Below are 16,267 nucleotides of genomic sequence, written 5' to 3'. Positions count from 1 at the left end.
CTGGGGGGTGCAGTCATGATTTTCGTTGTAGGAAAAATGCTTTGTTAGCAGCGAGGAGGAGGGCTTCCGGTAACAAGATGGAGGATTGGCACTTGTCCTTTCATGTCTAGCTTTAGGTTCAGGGTTGGAGTGGTGAACTAATGACTGAATAGCAAGTTATCTGAACACTATGAATAAGATACAAAGAGGAGTAAATGTAATAGGCTATTTGTAGAACACACTGTACAGCGCCCAAGATGAAAACATGTTGTAGGAAGTTGGCTCTGTATGTGCTATTTCAAAGTAAGGAATAGCATGCACAGAGTCCAAGGGTTCCCCTTAGAGGTAAAATAGTGGTAAAAATAGATAATACTAATGCTCTATTTTGTGGTAGTGTGGTCGAGCAGTAGGCTTATCCAAGGAGTAGTGTTAAGCATTTGTTGTACATACACATAGACAATAAATGAGGTACACACACTCAGAGACAAATCCAGGCAATAGGTTTTGTTATAGAAAAATATCTTTTCTTAGTTTATTTTAAGAACCACAGGTTCAAATTCTACATGTAATATCTCATTCGAAAGGTATTGCAGGTAAGTACTTTAGGAACTTCAAATCATCAAAATTGCATGTATACTTTTCAAGTTATTCACAAATAGCTGTTTTAAAAGTGGACACTTAGTGCAATTTTCACAGTTCCTAGGGGAGGTAAGTATTTGTTAGGTTAACCAGGTAAGTAAGACACTTACAGGGCTTAGTTCTTGGTCCAAGGTAGCCCACCGTTGGGGGTTCAGAGCAACCCCAAAGTCACCACACCAGCAGCTCAGGGCCGGTCAGGTGCAGAGTTCAAAGTGGTGCCCAAAACACATAGGCTAGAATGGAGAGAAGGGGGTGCCCCGGTTCCGGTCTGCTTGCAGGTAAGTACCCGCGTCTTCGGAGGGCAGACCAGGGGGGTTTTGTAGGGCACCGGGGGGGACACAAGCCCACACAGAAATTTCACCCTCAGCGGCGCGGGGGCGGCCGGGTGCAGTGTAGAAACAAGCGTCGGGTTCGCAATGTTAGTCTATGAGAGATCTCGGGATCTCTTCAGCGCTGCAGGCAGGCAAGGGGGGGATTCCTCGGGGAAACCTCCACTTGGGCAAGGGAGAGGGACTCCTGGGGGTCACTTCTCCAGTGAAAGTCCGGTCCTTCAGGTCCTGGGGGCTGCGGGTGCAGGGTCTCTCCCAGGCGTCGGGACTTTAGGTTCAAAGAGTCGCGGTCAGGGGAAGCCTCGGGATTCCCCCTGCAGGCGGCGCTGTGGGGGCTCAGGGGGGACAGGTTTTGGTACTCACAGTATCAGAGTAGTCCTGGGGTCCCTCCTGAGGTGTCGGATCTCCACCAGCCGAGTCGGGGTCGCCGGGTGCAGTGTTGCAAGTCTCACGCTTCTTGCGGGGAGCTTGCAGGGTTCTTTAAAGCTGCTGGAAACAAAGTTGCAGCTTTTCTTGGAGCAGGTCCGCTGTCCTCAGGAGTTTCTTGTCTTTTCGAAGTAGGGGCAGTCCTCAGAGGAAGTCGAGGTCGCTGGTCCCTTTGGAAGGCGTCGCTGGAGCAGGATCTTTGGAAGGCAGGAGACAGGCCGGTGAGTTTCTGGAGCCAAGGCAGTTGTCGTCTTCTGGTCTTCCGCTGCAGGGGTTTTCAGCTGGGCAGTCCTTCTTCTTGTAGTTGCAGGAATCTAATTTTCTAGGGTTCAGGGTAGCCCTTAAATACTAAATTTAAGGGCGTGTTTAGGTCTGGGGGGTTAGTAGCCAATGGCTACTAGCCCTGAGGGTGGGTACACCCTCTTTGTGCCTCCTCCCAAGGGGAGGGGGTCACAATCCTAACCCTATTGGGGGAATCCTCCATCTGCAAGATGGAGGATTTCTAAAAGTTAGAGTCACTTCAGCTCAGGACACCTTAGGGGCTGTCCTGACTGGCCAGTGACTCCTCCTTGTTGCTTTCTTTGTTCCCTCCAGCCTTGCCGCCAAAAGTGGGGGCCGTGGCCGGAGGGGGCGGGCAACTCCACTAAGCTGGAGTGCCCTGCTGGGCTGTGACAAAGGGGTGAGCCTTTGAGGCTCACCGCCAGGTGTCACAGCTCCTGCCTGGGGGAGGTGTTAGCATCTCCACCCAGTGCAGGCTTTGTTACTGGCCTCAGAGTGACAAAGGCACTCTCCCCATGGGGCCAGCAACATGTCTCTGGTGTGGCAGGCTGCTGGAACTAGTCAGCCTACACAGACAGTCGGTTAAGTTTCAGGGGGCACCTCTAAGGTGCCCTCGGTGGTGTATTTTACAATAAAATGTACACTGGCATCAGTGTGCATTTATTGTGCTGAGAAGTTTGATACCAAACTTCCCAGTTTTCAGTGTAGCCATTATGGTGCTGTGGAGTTCGTGTAAAACAGACTCCCAGACCATATACTCTTATGGCTACCCTGCACTTACAATGTCTAAGGTTTTGCTTAGACACTGTAGGGGCACAGTGCTCATGCACTGGTACCCTCACCTATGGTATAGTGCACCCTGCCTTAGGGCTGTAAGGCCTGCTAGAGGGGTGTCTTACCTATACTGCATAGGCAGTGAGTGGCTGGCATGGCACCCTGAGGGGAGTGCCATGTCGACTTACTCATTTTGTTCTCACCAGCACACACAGGCTTGTAAGCAGTGTGTCTGTGCTGAGTGAGGGGTCTCTAGGGTGGCATAATACATGCTACAGCCCTTAGAGACCTTCCCTGGCATCAGGGCCCTTGGTACCAGAGGTACCAGTTACAAGGGACTTATCTGGATGCCAGGGTGTGCCAATTGTGGAAACAATGGTACATTTTAGGTGAAAGAACACTGGTGCTGGGGCCTGGTTAGCAGGGTCCCAGCACACTTCTCAGTCAAGTCAGCATCAGTATCAGGCAAAAAGTGGGGGGTAACTGCAACAGGGAGCCATTTCTTTACACAAGCCCCCCCCAGCCCACAGGCCAGGAGACTCAGCCCAAGCTGGGAGAGTCTTCCTAGTCTGTCAGGCGAGGAAGAGTAGGAGAAATAGGCTGGTTAGTTGCAGGGCCTACTCTGCCTTACATCCTTCTGTTCAGGTCATTCCCTTTGGGGAACTGACCCACTTCCACAGTGATAGGACCTAGTCTGAATTGCCTCTTGTCTGCCTCTTCAATGTCTCCACCCATTCTTTTTATTTTGGGTTTAGAGGTATCCACCTCTGCTAATCTTATCTTGGCCAGGGTTACCCCTAGCTTACCCAGAGAGGTTACCCAGAGCTGGAGTAACCCCACCATGACCAATAGGGTCAGGGGGCCTAACTTGCTATTTGGCATGGGGTCAGACCACCATGATAAGGATAGTGCAGCCATAAAGGCTAACACCCAGCAGAGGCCACTGACAGCTGTCAGTGCTCAGAACCACACCTTTAGCTCTTCACCTAAAAGGGAAGGGGCTAAGTTACAGGCTTCTTTGGGTTCAGGTTGCCTGTCTGCTGTATTGGAGTGGGGGGTTACCACATCTTGTAGTAAACACCCTTCTTCCACTCTTTCTCCTGTTAGCTGAGGAGCCACCCACTCAGGTTTAACAGTTGCCTGACTAGCCAGGACTTCTTGTGGGTCAGGTTGGACTTTATCAGGGCCATTTTTGGAGTTCTCCCCTACTGGAGCAGAATCTCCTTGGCTTGCTGTAACCTTGGCTAAAGGTTGTCCACCCCTCCTACTCTGTTTTCTTTTCTTCTTCTTCTGGGGCCTGCTTGCATTTACTGCAGAGGTAGGACTTCCAGAATCCTTGGGAGAGGACTGGCACTGGACCAGTTCCTCTCTTGAGCTCTGACTAACCTCTGGGTAGTCATTTCCAAGGAGACAATCAAGGGGGAGGTCTGTACTGACTACTACCCTTCTCCAGCTAAGAGTGCCACCCACTTCTATGGGCACTAAAGCCACAGGCCTCTTAGTGACCCTGTCTAGGCTAACTCTTACCCTGGCAGTCTCACCTGGGATGTACTGGTCTGAGAGCACCAGCCTGTCATGCACAATAGTGTGACTGGCACAAGTGTCTCTCAGGGCAGTGGTTGGGATTCCATTCACCAGTAGGTGGTGGAAGTGTCTACTTCCCTCTGGAATCTCCAACTCACCTGTTGGGCCCTGTTTCCAGTTGAAGGCTAGGAAGACCTCCTCATCTGAGGAGTCATCTCCCATGGCTACACTGGTTACCCCAGGAATTTTGTTCTGGGGTTTGTTTTTGGGACAAGAAGTGTCCTTGGTGTGGTGCCCAGACTGTTTACAGTTGTGGCACCAGGCCTTAGTGGCATCCCAGTTCTTACCCTGGTACCCACCTTTGGTTTGGGTTGTGTCTTGGGGCCCACCCACCTGTTCTGGTTTTTGGGGGCCTACAGAGGACTCTTTTTCTTTGTTTCTAGTGTTACCCACTTTCTCCTGGGGAGTTTTTGTAACCCCTTTCTTTTGGTCACCCCCAGTGGAAGTTTTGGTTACCCTAGTCTTGACCCAGTGGTCTGCCTTCTTTCCCAATTCTTGGGGAGAAATTGGACCTAGGTCTACCAGATACTGATGCAACTTTTCATTGAAGCAGTTACTTAAAATGTGTTCTTTCATAAACAAATTATAAAGCCCAACATAGTCACACACTTCATTTCCAGTTAACCAACCATCTAGTGTTTTTACTGAGTAGTCTACAAAATCAACCCAGGTCTGGCTCGAGGATTTTTGAGCCCCCCTGAATCTAATTCTATACTCCTCAGTGGAGAATCCAAAGCCCTCAATCAGGGTACCCTTCATGAGGTCATAAGATTCTGCATCTTTTCCAGAGAGTGTGAGGAGTCTATCCCTACACTTTCCAGTGAACATTTCCCAAAGGAGAGCACCCCAGTGAGATCTGTTCACTTTTCTGGTTACACAAGCCCTCTCAAAAGCTGTGAACCATTTGGTGATGTCATCACCATCTTCATATTTTGTTACAATCCCTTTGGGGATTTTTAGGATGTCAGGAGAATCTCTGACCCTATTTAAGTTGCTGCCACCATTGATGGGACCTAGGCCCATCTCTTTTCTTTCCCTTTCTATGGCTAGGAGCTGCTTTTCCAAAGCCAATCTTTTGACCATCCTGGCTAACAGGGGGTCATCTTCACTGAGAGCATCCTCAGTGATTTCAGAAATGCTGGACCCTCCTGTGAGGGAAGCAACATTTCTGACTATCATTTTTGGAGACAGGGCTTGAGAGGCCCTGGTCTCCCTATTTAGGACTGGAAGGGGGGAATTGCCCTCCAAGTCACTAATTTCTTCCTCTGAGAAGTCATCCTCAGAGGGGTTGGCTTTTTCAAACTCTGCCAACAGCTCCTGGAGCTGAATTTTGGTAGGTCTGGAGCCAATGGTTATTTTCTTTATATTACAGAGAGACCTTAGCTCCCTCATCTTAAGATGGAGGTAAGGTGTGGTGTCGAGTTCCACCACATTCATCTCTGTATCAGACATTATTTTGCTAAAAGTTGGAAGGCTTTTTAAAGAATCTAAAACTGTTTCTAGAATCTAATTTCAAACTTTTAACAAACTTTTAAACTCTAAAAAACAATGCTAAACAGGGACTTAACACACAAGGCCCTAGCAGGACTTTTAAGAATTTAGAAAAATTTCAAATTGCAAAAATGAATTTCTAATGACAATTTTGGAATTTGTCGTGTGATCAGGTATTGGCTGAGTAGTCCAGCAAATGCAAAGTCTTGTACCCCACCGCTGATCCACCAATGTAGGAAGTTGGCTCTGTATGTGCTATTTCAAAGTAAGGAATAGCATGCACAGAGTCCAAGGGTTCCCCTTAGAGGTAAAATAGTGGTAAAAATAGATAATACTAATGCTCTATTTTGTGGTAGTGTGGTCGAGCAGTAGGCTTATCCAAGGAGTAGTGTTAAGCATTTGTTGTACATACACATAGACAATAAATGAGGTACACACACTCAGAGACAAATCCAGCCAATAGGTTTTGTTATAGAAAAATATCTTTTCTTAGTTTATTTTAAGAACCACAGGTTCAAATTCTACATGTAATATCTCATTCGAAAGGTATTGCAGGTAAGTACTTTAGGAACTTCAAATCATCAAAATTGCATGTATACTTTTCAAGTTATTCACAAATAGCTGTTTTAAAAGTGGACACTTAGTGCAATTTTCACAGTTCCTAGGGGAGGTAAGTATTTGTTAGGTTAACCAGGTAAGTAAGACACTTACAGGGCTTAGTTCTTGGTCCAAGGTAGCCCACCGTTGGGGGTTCAGAGCAACCCCAAAGTCACCACACCAGCAGCTCAGGGCCGGTCAGGTGCAGAGTTCAAAGTGGTGCCCAAAACACATAGGCTAGAATGGAGAGAAGGGGGTGCCCCGGTTCCGGTCTGCTTGCAGGTAAGTACCCGCGTCTTCGGAGGGCAGACCAGGGGGGTTTTGTAGGGCACCGGGGGGGACACAAGCCCACACAGAAATTTCACCCTCAGCGGCGCGGGGGCGGCCGGGTGCAGTGTAGAAACAAGCGTCGGGTTCGCAATGTTAGTCTATGAGAGATCTCGGGATCTCTTCAGCGCTGCAGGCAGGCAAGGGGGGGATTCCTCGGGGAAACCTCCACTTGGGCAAGGGAGAGGGACTCCTGGGGGTCACTTCTCCAGTGAAAGTCCGGTCCTTCAGGTCCTGGGGGCTGCGGGTGCAGGGTCTCTCCCAGGCGTCGGGACTTTAGGTTCAAAGAGTCGCGGTCAGGGGAAGCCTCGGGATTCCCCCTGCAGGCGGCGCTGTGGGGGCTCAGGGGGGACAGGTTTTGGTACTCACAGTATCAGAGTAGTCCTGGGGTCCCTCCTGAGGTGTCGGATCTCCACCAGCCGAGTCGGGGTCGCCGGGTGCAGTGTTGCAAGTCTCACGCTTCTTGCGGGGAGCTTGCAGGGTTCTTTAAAGCTGCTGGAAACAAAGTTGCAGCTTTTCTTGGAGCAGGTCCGCTGTCCTCGGGAGTTTCTTGTCTTTTCGAAGTAGGGGCAGTCCTCAGAGGAAGTCGAGGTCGCTGGTCCCTTTGGAAGGCGTCGCTGGAGCAGGATCTTTGGAAGGCAGGAGACAGGCCGGTGAGTTTCTGGAGCCAAGGCAGTTGTCGTCTTCTGGTCTTCCGCTGCAGGGGTTTTCAGCTGGGCAGTCCTTCTTCTTGTAGTTGCAGGAATCTAATTTTCTAGGGTTCAGGGTAGCCCTTAAATACTAAATTTAAGGGCGTGTTTAGGTCTGGGGGGTTAGTAGCCAATGGCTACTAGCCCTGAGGGTGGGTACACCCTCTTTGTGCCTCCTCCCAAGGGGAGGGGGTCACAATCCTAACCCTATTGGGGGAATCCTCCATCTGCAAGATGGAGGATTTCTAAAAGTTAGAGTCACTTCAGCTCAGGACACCTTAGGGGCTGTCCTGACTGGCCAGTGACTCCTCCTTGTTGCTTTCTTTGTTCCCTCCAGCCTTGCCGCCAAAAGTGGGGGCCGTGGCCGGAGGGGGCGGGCAACTCCACTAAGCTGGAGTGCCCTGCTGGGCTGTGACAAAGGGGTGAGCCTTTGAGGCTCACCGCCAGGTGTCACAGCTCCTGCCTGGGGGAGGTGTTAGCATACCACCCAGTGCAGGCTTTGTTACTGGCCTCAGAGTGACAAAGGCACTCTCCCCATGGGGCCAGCAACATGTCTCTGGTGTGGCAGGCTGCTGGAACTAGTCAGCCTACACAGACAGTCGGTTAAGTTTCAGGGGGCACCTCTAAGGTGCCCTCGGTGGTGTATTTTACAATAAAATGTACACTGGCATCAGTGTGCATTTATTGTGCTGAGAAGTTTGATACCAAACTTCCCAGTTTTCAGTGTAGCCATTATGGTGCTGTGGAGTTTGTGTAAAACAGACTCCCAGACCATATACTCTTATGGCTACCCTGCACTTACAATGTCTAAGGTTTTGCTTAGACACTGTAGGGGCACAGTGCTCATGCACTGGTACCCTCACCTATGGTATAGTGCACCCTGCCTTAGGGCTGTAAGGCCTGCTAGAGGGGTGTCTTACCTATACTGCATAGGCAGTGAGAGGCTGGCATGGCACCCTGAGGGGAGTGCCATGTCGACTTACTCATTTTGTTCTCACCAGCACACACAGGCTTGTAAGCAGTGTGTCTGTGCTGAGTGAGGGGTCTCTAGGGTGGCATAATACATGCTACAGCCCTTAGAGACCTTCCCTGGCATCAGGGCCCTTGGTACCAGAGGTACCAGTTACAAGGGACTTATCTGGATGCCAGGGTGTGCCAATTGTGGAAACAATGGTACATTTTAGGTGAAAGAACACTGGTGCTGGGGCCTGGTTAGCAGGGTCCCAGCACACTTCTCAGTCAAGTCAGCATCAGTATCAGGCAAAAAGTGGGGGGTAACTGCAACAGGGAGCCATTTCTTTACACATGTTATATAAAATCGTTGTTGCCCAATCAAAACTGGATTGGTACACGTTTTATCAACCTCACAAGGATAAAGGGCGGGATCTGATTTGCTAGGGTTTAACCCTGAGAATAGGGAGGGACACTGTTCACTTCTCAGTACTTTAGAAGATACTTGCCAATGATAATAAGTGAGAGGCGGAAGCATCTGATAGGTTGTTCTATATTTCCAGGCTCAATTCATTAAAGCCTCTGGAAGAGACCTAGTTTAAAATAAATGTGACATGTGATTCTCCTGCTTGTGTCCAAGGTGCGATTGTAGGGGGCAGGGGGATCTCTTCTTCAAAACTATATTATGTTATGGAAGGGGCAGTGTAGACAGTCCCCACAGTATAGACACTCAGGAGAGGTAAATTTGGGTTTTTGAGGTAAGTATTTATTAGTAATTTGAAATAAGAACTGATGAAAAGTCAGTACGACGTTTAGCGCCAGTTTCTTCTCTGGAGTGGTGAATATCTTCCTTCTAATCTGTGTCCCTTTTCTTCCTTTTCTCTAGGTGGCGTACCGGATCGTCCTCGTCAGGTCCCGGATGTGACATATAAGAAAAAGGGAACACATACCGCTGGTGAGTGGAACGGACGCCTTATACCACGTCTTCTACTTATATGTTTTGCTGGGAAAAGGTTTAAGGAGGGGGGGGGGTTTTATGTGTGATATAGGTGCCAGTGAGGACTTCAGGGCTTGTGTATATTCCGTACTTTACCCCTTTTGTGCTCTCCCGGTGCTCTCTAAAGTGCCCTTCTCTCCTCCCTCCCCTCACCCTGCCTTCCTCCCTTCCCCAGCGTCTCTCCCCTTTTATTGTGCCCCTCGGTTTGTCCAGAAGGACCGTACCTTGTAGAGCCACGACCCTCCAGGGTCGTGGCTGGCTCTGTGGAGGTCCTCTCGTCGGTCTGGGCTGGTCTCCCCTGCTTCCGGTCGGGCGCTGTTCCTCTGGGTTCGGGTTCCGCCGCTTCCAGGCCACTGGGGTCCTCCTCCGATGTCCTTGTCGCCGTCTCTCTCTTCCTCCTTCGGTTCGCCGCCGCCGCCGCCGTTCTCCTTTCTCTCTCCCTTCCCGGCTCTCCCCTTCTCGACCGGAGCTTCCGTCTTTTGGCCGCCTGTTGGCCAATCCGGAGCCTCCTCGTCACCGGAGGTTGCCGAGGCAACGTCAGGACGCTGGCCTCGTTGCGGACGCGTTTCCAGGGGAACCTGGGAACGCGGCCGTAGCGGTTCCGTTTCTGCCGGTTCCCCGCTGTTGCCCGGGGCGGCCCGGTCACACACCCTTCCCCAAGAACTGTCCTGTTCCAGGACAGGCGAAGACAGAGGAAATCGGGACAGATAATCAGCGGGGGCCTGGTGAGATCCAGGGACGTGCCGAACCTGAAAGGAGAATGGTTGCAGTTCAAGGAACCATCGCAGTATCCTGGAGTTAGAATCTTTATGCGCAGCCAGCCATGTAAGAGGAGCGTGATCCGTGAATAGTATAAACGGCCGCCCTAGGAGATAGTACTGCAAACAGTCAATGGCCCACTTGATAGCCAAGCACTCTCTCTCTATAATTGGATAGTTACGTTCCCGGGAAACCAGTTTTCTACTGATGTAGACCACCGGATGGTCAAGCCCCTCGCTATCTGGCTGAGTCAGAACCCCTCCAAGCCCAACATCCGATGCGTCAGTGTAGAGGTGAAACGGCTTCGTAAAATCTGGGCAGTGCAGGATGGGATCGGAGGTTAAGGAAACTCTCAACTGTTCAAAACTCGCGTTTTGCGTCTCCGAAAAAGGCAAAAGTCGATTGGGATATCGTTTAGTGAGTAGGTCCGTAAGAGGTGCTGCTAAGGTGGAGTAATGTGGAATGAAGCGCCGATAATAGCCCACTAATCCTAAAAAGGAGCGTAATTCCTTTTTCGTGTGTGGAAGAGGGGCATGTAAAATGGCATCCACCTTCCCATTTTGAGGTTGTAGTGTACCCTGATTAATCCGATATCCCAAATAGGAGATGTCGGTTTTACCTATCACACATTTCTTGGGATTGGCCGTCAAACCAGCAGTTTGAAGGGCTTGGAATATTCTCTGTAGGTGTATTAAGTGGTCCTCCCATGTTTCACTAAATACGACTACATCATCTAGATACGCAGCGGAGAATGCAGGATAGGGTTTTAGAATCCTATCCATCAACCTCTGAAAGGTTGCAGGGGCTCCATGAAGCCCAAAAGGCAGTACTGTAAATTGATATAACCCGGACTGGGTAGAAAAAGCTGTTTTTTCTCTATCTGGAGGAGCTAAGGGAATCTGCCAATACCCTTTAGTTAGGTCGATAGTAGACATGTATTTTGCTTTCCCTAGTTTTTCGAGAACATCGTCCACCCTAGGGATGGGATAGGTGTCGAATAGGGAGTTTGAGTTCAGTTTGCGGAAATCTATGCAAAACCTGACGCTACCATCAGGCTTCGGTACTAGGACAACCGGTGAACACCAGGGACTAGTGGACGGTTCGATGACCCCTAGGGATAACATTGTTTTGATTTCTTCTTCGATTATGTGTTTTCTAGCTTCTGGAATACGATACGGGCGTTCTCTGGTGATCTGCCCTGAGCTTGTGCGTATATTATGGTGAATTAAAAACGTCTTTCCTGGTTTCTCTGAAAAGAGTGGTTGCCATTGCTTTAAAACCTTAAGGGCTTGTTGCTTTTGCCCTTCAGGTAAAATATCGTCTACTATGGGTAGGGTACTTTCAGTATCGGGGTTGGTAGGGTAGAACTCGATATCTAGGGTCTTGTCGGGACACACAAACTGACCCATTTCTACGGAACGTTCAGGTTGTGCGGGGGTCTCCCATTTTTTTAGCAGGTTTACATGATATATTTGTGTTTTTATTGGACGGGAGGATATTTCGATAAGGTAGGTGACAGGGGAAACTGCTTTGATTACTCGATATGGGCCCTGCCATTTGGCCAGGAGTTTATGGTCGGAGGTGGGTCTCATTATTAGGACCTGGTCCTCGGGTTGTAAAACCCGTAGTTTACTTCCTTTGTCATAATAGGACTTTTGTGTTTGTTGGGCCTGTTCCAGGTTTGCGTGTACGTCGGTCCATAAGCTGTGTAGGTGGTTCCTCAATTTTTCCGCATATTCTAACAAAGGAGTCCCTGCTTCCTCAGCCTCGGCCTCCCAGGATTCTACCGCCATGTCTAAAAGGGACCGAGGTTGGCGTCCGAAGACCAACTCAAAGGGGCTATGCCCCGTGGATGCTTGCTCATGTGTCCGTATGGCGTACAACACTAGGGGTAACTTTTGATCCCAATCCTTCCCTGTCTCATTGATAGTCTTTCTCAGCAGGGTTTTAATGGTTCGATTATATCTTTCGACTAATCCGTCCGTTTGAGGATGGTAAACGGAGGTTCTGATCTGAGCTATCCCCAATGTTTTACACACTTGTTTCATTAAGGTGGACATAAAAGGGGTCCCCTGGTCCGTGAGGATTTCATGTGGAAACCCAAGACGAGAAAATACGTTAATCATAGCTTGGGCCACTGTCTTGGTTGTCATACTAGTCAGGGGAATGGCCTCTGGGTATCGTGTAGCATAATCTACAATGACTAAGATGTAGGTGTGTCCTTTTGACGAAGGAATCAAAGGTCCCACTAGATCCATCCCTATTCTTTTGAACGGGATATCGATGATGGGAAGGGGTAGGAGAGGCGCCTTCCTAGGCCGACTAGGTTCGGTTAACTGACAACGGGGACATTGGGCGCAATACCTACGTATGTGGGCGTACACTCCAGGCCAATAAAACCTTCTGAGTAAATATTCCTCGGTGTTTTCTCTCCCAAAGTGTCCTCCCCCTGGGTGATTATGAGCTAGTGTAAGAACATGTTCCCGATAGTGGGTAGGTACCAGAAGTTGGCGTTTACGTTCTCCCCGTCGGGTGGTAGTAACCCGATATAATAAGTTTTTTTGCACTATAAAGTAGGGACCCACCTCTTCTGTCTCCTCTGTTACTGCCGACCTCCAGGCATTGTTAAGGGAGGGGTCCTCTCTCTGTTGTTGGGAAAAAGTACTAGGAACTTCATGAATTTCTGCCACTATCTCTCCATAGGTGTTGTCACCTTTCGTCTTCCGATAGTCCCCTTTTCCCTGTCGTTTCTCTCTTCGTGACAACTTTCTACGATATAGCGGACACTCAATATCACTCTCTGAAAAAGGTGCCTCTCCCCACCAATCCTTAGTTTGTTTGCTATCTCTGACGTAGTCTAATAGTTCTTGGAAGTGGATGTAGTCTGTCCCAATGATGCATTCCTCGATTAACCGGGGCATTATCCCCACTGGGAGGAAGTCCTGATAGGGTCCCCACCTGATCTGGAGTACCTGTATAGGATACTGGGCCTTGTCCCCGTGTATGCAACATATAGATACCCATTGTTTCTCTTCTATATCATTATTTATCAAGTCTTTCCTAATTACTGACTGGCTGCAGCCGGAGTCAACCAGGGCATATACACTTTTCCCGTCCACTTGTATCATCATTTTAAATTTTAGGGCGCCCTTCCCAGTACATAACACCCTTCGCCTTGTCATCCCTATCTCCATGGGTTCTCCCATTTCTTGTTTCTGGGGACACATACGTGCGATGTGTCCCCATTCACCACAACTATAACATTGGGGTCCCATGGTAGGCGGGCCTTCAGGAATCCTACGTGGTACTAGATAGTTGGGTGGACTTTTTACAAATGTCTTTGGGGACGGTAGAACTGGTTTAATGATACTTCGCGTGGGACAGTTTCTGACATCGGTGGATCGATGAAAAGCACAGGCCAGATCGATGGCCGTCTCAGTATCCACTTTTGGGTGTTGTCTTATCCAGTGTTTTGTGGATGGATGTAGACCATCGAGATATTGTTCCAGTATAATGGTTTTGATGACTTCCTCCCGACTATCTCCAATATGGCCTAACCATTTTAATGCTAGATCCTTCACACGAAAATAAAAGGTTCTAGGGTCTTCGTTGGTGTCCCATTTGGCTTTACGAAATCTCATCCTGTAATATTCTGTGTCGTGACCCACCCTTTCTAGTATACTTGTTTTTATGTCTTGATAGGGGTTGACACCACCTGGGTTAGCGGCTTGATATGCTGATTGTAAGAGACCGGTGAGCAGGGGGGCCACATATTGTCCCCATTTATCTTCTGGCCATAGGGCGGAGGAGGCTACCCGTTCAAAGTTGGTGAAAAAGGATTCCGGATCCTCTCCCTCCTGATACTTCTGTAATACGGAACTAGGTACATTCGGATGTACCTTACTAGCGGCGATAGTCTCCGTTAGTTTTTTCATCGCACTTTCATGGACTAACTGGTTGTTCGCCAGTATGGTCGCCTGGCTCTTCAGCGCAGATTGTAAGGTTTCTCGGTCTTCTTTGGCCTCTCTCTGTTGGGCCTCCCATACTAGTTGTAAGTGTCTTTGCCCTTCCGCTAGTTGCTTAATCACGGTCTCTAACGATGGACTCTCACTCATTGTGTATACTGTCTGGACTGTTTTATGGAGAGGGATTAGAAACAAGATCCCACTTCTGACACCACTGTAGACAGTCCCCACAGTATAGACACTCAGGAGAGGTAAATTTGGGTTTTTGAGGTAAGTATTTATTAGTAATTTGAAATAAGAACTGATGAAAAGTCAGTACGACGTTTAGCGCCAGTTTCTTCTCTGGAGTGGTGAATATCTTCCTTCTAATCTGTGTCCCTTTTCTTCCTTTTCTCTAGGTGGCGTACCGGATCGTCCTCGTCAGGTCCCGGATGTGACATATAAGAAAAAGGGAACACATACCGCTGGTGAGTGGAACGGACGCCTTATACCACGTCTTCTACTTATATGTTTTGCTGGGAAAAGGTTTAAGGAGGGGGGGGGGTTTTATGTGTGATATAGGTGCCAGTGAGGACTTCAGGGCTTGTGTATATTCCGTACTTTACCCCTTTTGTGCTCTCCCGGTGCTCTCTAAAGTGCCCTTCTCTCCTCCCTCCCCTCACCCTGCCTTCCTCCCTTCCCCAGCGTCTCTCCCCTTTTATTGTGCCCCTCGGTTTGTCCAGAAGGACCGTACCTTGTAGAGCCACGACCCTCCAGGGTCGTGGCTGGCTCTGTGGAGGTCCTCTCGTCGGTCTGGGCTGGTCTCCCCTGCTTCCGGTCGGGCGCTGTTCCTCTGGGTTCGGGTTCCGCCGCTTCCAGGCCACTGGGGTCCTCCTCCGATGTCCTTGTCGCCGTCTCTCTCTTCCTCCTTCGGTTCGCCGCCGCCGCCGCCGTTCTCCTTTCTCTCTCCCTTCCCGGCTCTCCCCTTCTCGACCGGAGCTTCCGTCTTTTGGCCGCCTGTTGGCCAATCCGGAGCCTCCTCGTCACCGGAGGTTGCCGAGGCAACGTCAGGACGCTGGCCTCGTTGCGGACGCGTTTCCAGGGGAACCTGGGAACGCGGCCGTAGCGGTTCCGTTTCTGCCGGTTCCCCGCTGTTGCCCGGGGCGGCCCGGTCACAGGCAGTGATGACGATATTTAGTCGTAAAATATTTGCTTACTGGTTAAATGTGACCGGCCTTTCCCCATTGAAAATATAGTCGCCCAACAGGGAAAGACTATTGGGGTCCTCTTAAAAATATATAACACTGGCTGGAAAGAGTTGGTATTATGGAATAAACATTAGCCACCCCACAGAAGTACGGAAGCCCTGTCGTGACATGGTGGACCAGGCTAGACGGTTAAAGCTAAAGCCGTGTAAACATTTTTGAGAAGTCTTGACCCAGCACCACAATGGGTATGAGCCCTCCGGAGGAGCACACGTATAGGTACAGCGGTCAGCAGAGAAGTGTCATTGTTGTCCAATAAGAAAAGCTTGCTGGCACATGTGAGCTCTGGTCATTAAATGTACAGTAGATTTTCTGAGAAGTTTTTTCCTGATCATACTGGCAAATTTCCCAGGTCCATGGTGACTAGCTGCTCCAGTCCTGGTCTTTTCTTTGTTTCTGGGATATGTAGTCCTGATTTTATGAGGGGATAAGTAAGACCACATGTGCCAGAAGGGAAAAGAAAAAAACCTTGGACTGCAGAAATAGTCATGCGTGGGCCTGGGTGTTGTGAAGCCCCCATCCTTAGCGGCAGGGGGCAACTTGGGTGGATCTCCTAAGCCCCAGAAGGAATAATATATAGAGTTACCCCTTCAGAGAAAAGGACAAATTACAGGTGTCTTTAACTCTTTATGGGACAGGCTTATTCAAATAAGAACTGTTAGGACTCAGACAACCCTGTCAGAGCAATGGCCATTTGCAAGGGAGTTACTGTATATAGCTATGATTCCCCACACTGGAAATACTAGATTCTGTTAGTACATTGTAATTGCTGGTATTTTACAACATACAGTTATATATTATTGACCATTCGGCCATACATCTTGTGTATTACAATAATAGTTGTTATTGTAATTGTATTTATATAGCGCTTACTACCCCTGATGAGGCGTCAAAGTGCTTTTCGGCGAGTAGAACGCTACTCTGAAACCCAAAAAGATTAGCGGTGGATTAGTATAGGGAAATATGAGTGCAGTATTAGTATTAGTATGAGTTAATTTGAGCAGAGGATATGTGAGTTTGTTACTTGGATTGAATAGAGTAATGGAGGGATAGAGGAGGGAAGAATCCAGAAGTTTTAAATGGGAGTTTATAATAATAGGATGAGGCCTGGGATAAGTAAAGGAGAAAGGGAGGAGGGAAGAGTCTGTAGAAAGGGGTTAGGAAGATCATAGTAGTAGAAGGGGTTTTGGATGAGTCAAAGGTGAGATAAACGAGGGAGAATTTCGTAGGGTTGTTT

The sequence above is a fragment of the Pleurodeles waltl genome, chromosome 7, assembly GCF_031143425.1.
Source record: "Pleurodeles waltl isolate 20211129_DDA chromosome 7, aPleWal1.hap1.20221129, whole genome shotgun sequence".
Classification (NCBI taxonomy): Eukaryota; Metazoa; Chordata; class Amphibia; order Caudata; family Salamandridae; genus Pleurodeles; species Pleurodeles waltl.
The sequence above is the reverse complement of the archived record's forward strand: the minus strand, read 5'-3'. Positions refer to the sequence as shown.